At 34.7% G+C, this 9,137-nt stretch overlaps 1 long non-coding RNA gene across 1 annotated transcript; it reads left to right on the top strand.

Annotated features, from left to right (window-relative positions):
• Window positions 1–7,033: 7,033 nt before the first annotated feature.
• Window positions 7,034–8,135, top strand: LOC140856970 (uncharacterized). The gene is made up of 3 exons (XR_012140477.1): window positions 7,034–7,425; window positions 7,586–7,687; window positions 7,781–8,135. It is a non-coding gene; the product is annotated as an uncharacterized lncRNA (long non-coding RNA).
• Window positions 8,136–9,137: the final 1,002 nt, after the last annotated feature.

Raw genomic sequence — 9,137 nt, 5'->3', positions numbered from 1 at the left:
GGGGGTTGGTGCCGTGGAGAAACCGCGGGCCATAGGAGGGGGTGGGCTGCTGGGGGGTAGGTGGGCGGTGGCTCCGGCGGGGCGTGGTGGCGCAGAGAAGCCGCAGATCGTGGGGAGAGGTGGGCCGCGGTAGCGCGGAGAAGCCGCAGCCCGTCGGGTGGTGGTGGGGGTGGGATCGGGAGCGCAGAGGCACAGGCGGCGGGTGGTGGTGGGGGTGGTATTGGTGGTTAACCACACTTTTTGCGCATTATATTTACCTTGAGCTACAGCTTAATGAGTATTGCACATCTCCACATGTTTGGCTTCTCTTGTTCCTCTTACTTCGAATCTATTGATCTTGTCCTCTTACTTGAATCTATCAATCTAATCCATGTTCTTGTTTTATGTGGCTTTCCAAATATTAGCCATCAACTCTGCTCCACGTTGCAACACATGTTTCCCCTAGTTTAAATTTAAATGTATAAAGATGCGGCTGTGAAGTATAGTTTGAGAATGGTGGTCGATTGATCTTTATGTTGCTTTGTCTTTACCCAATATAGTAGTGCAGAGTGCTTCACTATGAACTATCCGTACTTTCCTTCCCTGCATCCATTTAGCTCGTATGCATCATCAGTAGAGTGTACAATTCCCATCTCTCTTTTGGCTAGCCCTTAGCAGCTGCATGTTCATAACATGTCCTGTAAAATTGCCTTATGATGAAAGTGCCTAAAAAAGGTACTCTTGCTCTCTTGATCCTTGTTGTAAGGTTCAGCAAGGTCCTTTAGGTTCCCACTTGGTTCCTGCCTCACGTGATCCATCAATTCCAATTATAGAATATTCACTATGACATTCTACACAGTTGCTTCCAGTGGTTATCTGTCAGTACAAACTATCCTTCATAATAAAATACTATAAAAAAATATCATAATATAATTTTATAATCATATAATTTTTATTATATATTTTTTTAAAAAAATATAGATAAAATTGTCACCCCTGTTCCATAGCACATGAAATGATAAAGCAGGATGTCAAACCCATGAAGTCCTTTTATTGTAGGAGAAAAATTGATTGAATAAATTATAACAAACGGCAACATGACCATCTAAGAAGGATAGGTTAATCTAAATGAACTGCTCTTATGGAATTTTGAACATAAAGTTAGCTATCAATCTCTGCTTATCAATTGAATAAGAGACTAACTGTATGTTTAAGTCCAATTAATTGGATTAAAATTGTTCTTTATCTAATCTATGCCTTGTTATTGTGCATTTTGAACCAAAAGTTTTACTTTAAAATATCATATCAAGAGGATAAATGACTTTGTTTGGAATCCATTCTATACAGTAAATTTTTTATATGGTGTCTATCGAGAATAGAAAGTTAACAATTTAATCAATTATTAGATATTTTTATGTTAATATTATGGCATATTTAGTTCACATATTTTTTTTTTAAATGAAGCATGATATTAAAACTTCATGGATGCACTAAACTTTTCTTAATATAAGACCATTCAAGTACCCTTATTTATATAATAGCGAAAAAAATCGATTGGTTTGTTTCTCTTGACAAAGTAAAGACTCCAAAATGCAATCTAACCAATAAATTGCATTCTTTGTTCATGTTAATTTTAGTTTCATATTTTTTTAAAAAAAATTATGATCATGAAACTTCATCAATGCACTAACTCTTTCTTGATATGAAACTATTAAAATATATTTATTTATACGATGCTAAAAGAGTTAAATTAAAGTTTACATTTGGCATGTTTTTCTTAATAACATGAACAATACATCATTGTAGTAATCTTAAGTTTATTATAAAATGTTATATTAGCAGATTCCACATTTCCTATGTAATGATTTCTCTTAAAGGTAACATAGATACTCGTTATAGCTACAATACTCTTCTGCTAGGTAGGCAGCTGTTCCACGCTGTTCATTTTGAAAAAAAAAAGTACTTAGCATGGATTTTAATTTTAAAATCCATGCTAAGTAGATTTTCATGGATGTTTTTGTGATGGTTGTGAATTTCATGCCAGGCAATGTTAATTATGAATTAATTTTAAAAAAAATTGCATTGCATAGAAATATAGACCCATCTTTTGATTAATGTACATATTCTATTGTATCCGTACATTTATTTATTTTTGTACGGATAAAAGAATTATGTACATTGATCAATTGATTGTCCAGTATGGACAGTTTGAAAAATGTGAGTAATTCTATAGGTCATTACCATAATCAAATGGTATGCTGACGGTTCGAAACAAATTTCGGATGATATTTTCCTTTTGTTCTTCCTATACGGAAGAACTAAGAGGAAATGCTGCCGAAATTTTTTTCGGCTCTTGTTGCATATCATTTGATTTCTGTAATTGATCTATAGAATTAATATATTTTCTGAATGGGATAGGACCTTCTTTACCTATTAGTTGATGATAGCAAGCATTTACTATGTAAACTTTATCTAGCTGTTATTTTTTTAGATTTTATGAAATGACTGATATTTTTTACTCATTGCATTAATATAGATTGTATAATTTTTTTTATTTTTAGATAAATTATAAGTTCGATCATTTTTATCCTACAATGGACAAAAATTGGATAAATAAACCAAGAATAGTAAAGAATATTTAGATGGAGTTCATGACTTCATTAAATTTGGTATGGAAAAAAGTAGTTTGAATGGAAAGATTTTATGTCCATGTCGGAAATGTGTAAATAGTTCTTCTTTAGATCCACAAAATGTTGAAGAACATTTGGTATGGAATGGTTTTTTAAGAGGTTATATCGACTGAATTTTTCATGGAGAATCTATGTTGCCATCATCATGTAACCAACCCCTGACTCATTTTGGATCCACTAGCCTACAAGACAATTCTGCAAGAGATGATGATATAAGGGGTTTGATCACAGATGCTTTTGGATTTGGTGTTCAAAATTTAGGAGAATCCAGTAGTATACAAGAAACAGTTGGGATGTTTGATGGATGTAATCATACGGAACGTACGCATGTTGAGGAGCCTATACATACATCTAATGATGAAACAGCTCGTTATCACACCTTAATGAAAGATGCAGACGAAGAATTATATCCGAGTTATACGAAATTTTCTAAGATTTCTTTTCTTGTACATTTATTTCATATAAAATATTTGAATGGATGGTCTGGAAAGAGTTTTACCATGCTGCTCAAGTTATTAAAGGATGTATTTCCAGAAAGCACTCGTTTACCACCATCGTATTATGAAGCCAAAAAGTAGTAAAGGAATTGGATCTTGGATACGAAAAGATTCATAGTTGTCCGAAAGATTGTATGTTATATCGGGGTGAAAATGCTAATCAAGAGTCATGCAATGTATGTGGATCTTCAAGATGGATAACACAAAAAGAAGATCGAGACGATGTACTGAATGAATTAGATGCAACGCGGAGTAAAAAGAAACCGGCCAAGGTATTGCGTTACTTTCTTCTTATACCTAGATTGAAAAGGATTTATGCATCATCAAAAATAGCTTCATCAATGAGATGGCATGATGAAGGATGTACAAAAGATAGAATGTTGAGACATCCAGCAGATAGTCTTCAATGGAAAGCATTTGATGATAGGCATCATGATTTTGCCTCTGATGTTCGCAGTGTTAGGTTTGGCTTAGCTTCTGATGGCTTCAATCCATTTCGGACCCTGAGTTCTACCTACAGCACTTGACCAGTCGTTTTGATACCTTACAATTTGCCACCGTGGATGTGCATGAAACAATCATCACTTATCTTGTCAATGGTTATTCCAGGAGATAAGGGTCCAGGCAATGATATTGATATTTTCCTACAGCCTTTAATAGAGGAATTGAAACAGTTGTGGGAGGGTGTTGATGCATTTGATGCTTCCAACGGCCAAACATTTAAACTACGGGCAGCTTTGTTATGGACTATTAATGATTTTCCAGCATATGCCAACTTATCTGGTTAGAGTACAAAGGGACGGGTCGCATGTCCTTGTTGTGGAGATTCAACACATTCAATTTGGTTAAAACATGGAGGTAAATTTTGTTACATGGGACATCGTCGATGGTTGGAAGCAAATCATCCATTTCGATTTCAGAAAGATTTGTTTGATGGTACTATAGAATTGAGATGTGCCCCTATTCCACCTTCTGAAACTGATGTTCATAGACAAATGGATGGCATCAATTATAGCTATGGTAAGCACTCAAAGTCCTCTAAAAAAAGAAGAAGGGATGATGTTGAAAGCTCAGTGCATGAAGGGTTACCAGAGGAAGTCAGTATCAGTACTATAGATGCAGAGGTGTTTCAAGATGCAGACAATTATTTGAGGATAAAAATGAAGAAGACACACAGATAGCATCTACACAACAGCCCAGTAAACATTTATGGAAAAAATGAAGTATCTTTTTTGACTTACCTTATTGAAAACATAATCTTATTCGGCACAATCTTGATGTCATGCATATAGAGAAGAATGTTTGCGATAATTTACTTGGAACATTTTAAACCTTGATGGAAAGAGCAAAGATAACATGAAGGCACGTCTTGATTTAAAAGAAATGGGTATCCGACAGGAACTTCATCCTAAAATACTTGCTAATGATAGAATTTATGTGCTTCCTGCATGTTACACAATGTCTGCTCGAGAAAAGGATAATTTTTTGGGAGTTTTGAAAAGTATCAAGGTACCTGATGGATATGCATCAAATATTTCACGATGTGTGCATCTAAAGGATCGAAAACTTTCAAATCTTAAAAGTCATGATGGTCACATATTGATGCAAGATATTTTTCCAATAGCTTTAAGATCGTCATTGCCGAAACAAGTTGTTACAATTGTACTTCGATTATCGTCATTCTTTAAGGCATTATGTTCCAAAGTTATTGATCCTCGAAAACTTGATCAGTTAGAATCCGATATTGCAATTACACTTTGTCAGATGGAAAAGATTTTTTCTCCTGGATTTTTCACTATTATGGTATATCTGCTCATTCACCTAGCTTCAGAAGTTAAAGTTGGTGGACCGGTACATTATAGATGGATGTATCCTATTGAGAGGTATTATTGCAAACTTTAAATCTTTTGATAATTTTATTAGAAACAACAGCATACTGATATTTTAATAAATATTTAATTCTTGAAGGTATCTTGTGCGTCTTAAAGATTATGTGCGAAATAGAGCCTATCCCGAAGGCTCGATTGCTGAAGCATATATTGCGGATGAATATTTGACATTTTGTTCAAGATATCTTCAAGGTGTAGAGACTATTTTTAGTCGACCTCAATGGCATAATGACTTTGTGAAGAATGCAGAACTGTATAAGTTCTTAACTGCTAGAATATTCTTGGGAAGAGCTGAAAGTATTGTACTTGATCAAAAATCTTTAGCACAAGCACATCGTTATGTGTTACTTCATAGTGACATAATATCTGACCATCGCAGGTTAGTATATTTAAGGAATGACATCAAAATTTAAATTTTATATTAGATATAATATTCTAAATGATATATTTATATTTTATGCAGTGAATTTTTAATTTATCAGAGATAAGCCAATCATAACATTCATCCTAATGCAAGGATTGAACAGTGATGGTTGGTCGAGTTATTCCCTATGTTGCTTTCGAATCAGGTGTGATTTACATTTAATTATGGGATACATTAATTTTTGATACATATTTAATATCAGATAACTCAACAGCACTTCGTCATATCATTTTTTTTTAGGTATCAAAGATGATGGAGACAAATAATTCAGATGAACTAATAGCTCTTGCTCGAGGACCTAACAAGATTGTGAATAGATATAACGGTTTTATAATTAATGGCTTTAAATTTCATACTAGAGAACGGGAGAAATTTAGAAAAACACAGAATAGCGGTGTTATAGTGGAAGCGGATGGAAAATTCTATTATGGTGCACTTAAAGATATCTATGAGTTGGATTATTATGGAAAATTTAAAGTAGTACTGTTTAGATGTGATTGGATAGACATAAACTCACCAAGAGGTTTGAAACAAGATGCAAATGGATTTACACTTGTAAATTTTTCAAGGTTGATACACACTGGTGTGTTATTGAAGGATGACCCATTCATTTTTTCATCTCAAGCTCGATAAGTATTTTATGTACAAGATGCAAAAGATAAAGATTGGTTTACTGTCATCAAAACAAAACCTAGAGACTTATATGATATGGGAAACCAAGTGGAGGATGATGACGATGACACTTATACACAATGTATGTCCTACAATTTTGTGCCAGCTGATGATTTAAATGCTACGACGACGTTGGTTAGAATAGAATTTGAAGAAAAACTACTGCTTGATTGTTATTGGTAATAATTATTTATGATGTATATATTTTGCATTAATTATTGTATTATTTTACTCCATATATTAACTGATTCTATCTTTTATTTATATAAATGCTAGGTGACATCATGCGTCGTAGGGGACGATATGCTGGTGTGCAGTTTCAGTTTTCACAGACAGAGACCGGTACGTCTTCTTCAGCACAGCAGCCTGAGGCCAGTTCAGCTGCACAGCATTCTGAGCCCTGTCCTTCATCATCAGCATAGCACGATCCTCCTGTTCATCAGCCAGATGATGAGATACACGTGCAGGGTATATATTGTCTTTCATGTAATTTTATTTTTATTTTATTTTATGTATATTTATGATATAGTTACTTGTATGTATTTTTTGCAGACGGATCGGGAGAGTACGCCCCAGACGCGGATCCACAGTAGTACGAGATGTGTGGCAGATGCGTGAGGGCGAGAGAATTGTTGTGGAGTGCAATCAGCTAGGTCAGCCAATTAAGAAAGCTGCCTGCTTATTGACTTTATTTTTGGGGACTGTTGCTCGGAGGCCTTAGCTATGTCCGTTGGGCTATGCAAAATGGAATGACATGCTTCCAACGTACAAAGTTGAGCTCCTCCGAGTTATAGAGGTAATGAATTGATGTTCATACTGTATATTAATTGTTAATCACTTATATAATTTATTTTATTTTGATTTTTTTTTTATAGAGCAAGTTTGTTCTCCCTCCATCCACTCATGATTTTGTAATGAAGTCTCTCAACTGCAAATGGAAAGAATATAGAGCACAATTGAAGAAGGACTATATGAGACAGGGTATAACAGAGGAGGAGGTTGCTAGGAATTGTCCTCCTGATGTACCCCCTCATCAGTGGATGGAGTTGGTTCATTATTGGTTCTCCGAGAGGGCACAGATATATTATCTGCTCATTATCTTTTTTTTCTAAATATTTTATAAAAATATTAATTTTTATTATATATTATACATATAACAAGTTCTTTACTTTATTTTACAGACTTATTCTGCTATTGGTAGAGCTGCACGAGCAGCTCAGTCTGTTCCTCATACATCGGGGTCGAAGAGTTATGCACGACTCCGACAGGAGTTTGTATGTTCCTTAAACTTTCATAATTAACTTTTAATTTTTATGTTAAAATATTTATATAACTAATATCATTATGTATCGTGGACCATGTCTGTATCATGATACTCATATATTTTTTTAAATTATTATAACTATTTGCTTAAAATTGAAATTATTTGTGTAGGTGGATGAGCATGGGAGGAAACCCGGACAAGTGGAGTTTTACCAGATGACTCATACTTATCATGATGGTACTTTTGTTCGAGATGAGTCGAGAGATTTATATGTACGGCATTATTAATATTCTATTTTTTGCAATGATTTAAATTTAATTTTGTTAGCTATTAATGTATAACTCTTGTTTTCAAAATAAATACAGGAGAGGGCTACATCTCTCATTGCGGAGCGTGACGACGAGTCCGCAGCATCTACGCAGCAGAGCCGTATCGAGGTCGAGGTGTTCACAGAGTTGATGGGACCAGAGCGCTACGGTCGAGTGAGGGGTTATGGAGTAGGAGTCACCCCCACTCAGTTATCTGAGGTTAGTAGATATACGCAGCATGCTGCAACAGATGCTCAGGATTCACACGTTCGCAGACTCGAGGCAGAGATACAGGAGATTAAACAGAGTCGTGCCGCTGAGATGGAGGAGATGCGACAGAGCCGTGCCGAGATGCAGGCCATGAGGGGACAGATTGATCGGCTTACATCTTTATTAGAGATGTATGGTCCATCTCAGGTAAACACATATTATTAATATATATTTTTGTATTAATTTAATGGTTTATATATTTTTATTTATAGATATGCAAATCATGCTTTTGATATGTTTCTTGTAGGCTCCTGGCACATCAGGCACCCGTCGAGATAGTGGCACGTCACGTGGAGACAACGACGACCATCCGCCTGCGGATTGATATTATTTTATTTTTATTGTATTCTTATTTTATTTATATTACTCTTGATTGTAATGGACGATTAGTACTTTATTTTTATTTATATAAAATAATATCTTTTGATTTGGTTAAATTTGCTATTTAAGTTTGCTTTTGGTGTGAATGGTGGTGATTGTACAGGTGTGAATGGTGGTGATTGTACAGGTTTATGTTAGAATAATTGATATAATTTTGTACAGGAATGTATGTATTTTTTTTTTGTATATAAAACCTGTATTTTTTTTTCTATTAAAACCTTTAACGATGCTTATAAGCGTCGTTAAAATAATTTTAACGACGCTTATAAGCGTCGTTAAAAACAAAAAAGTCGACGCTTCGAAAAGCGTCTTGGTAGAGTGGATGACGCGGAGTCATTAACGACGCTTATAAGCGTCGTTAGTAACGACGCTTATAAGCGTCGTTAAAACAGTTTAACGACGCTTATAAGCGTCGTTAAAACAGTTTAACGACGCTTATTAGCGTCGTTATAATTTAATTTTACGACGCTTTAAAGCGTCATTAAAAAATAACGATGCTTTTAAAAAGTGTCGGTGCTTTTCGTCTCCACTCTTACATAGGCGACGCTTTGGCGATGCTTTTTGAAGCGTCGTAAAAGAAATTGGCGACGCTTATTAGCGTCGTAAAATAACCTTAATAGCGTCGTTAATGACCATTTTCACTGTAGTGTTGGATCTTTCATTATTTGTAGGAATCTCTGCATATGAATTGTCTAAAAAATAAATCAAGGTAAATTAAAATATTTTGATCATATTTCATTAACTATTTTGTAATTGACAACTT

This window comes from Elaeis guineensis, chromosome 4 (genome assembly GCF_000442705.2).
Source record: "Elaeis guineensis isolate ETL-2024a chromosome 4, EG11, whole genome shotgun sequence".
NCBI classification, from domain to species: Eukaryota; Viridiplantae; Streptophyta; class Magnoliopsida; order Arecales; family Arecaceae; genus Elaeis; species Elaeis guineensis.
Note: the sequence above shows the minus strand (reverse complement) of the source record. Positions and strands in the feature narration are given on the sequence as shown.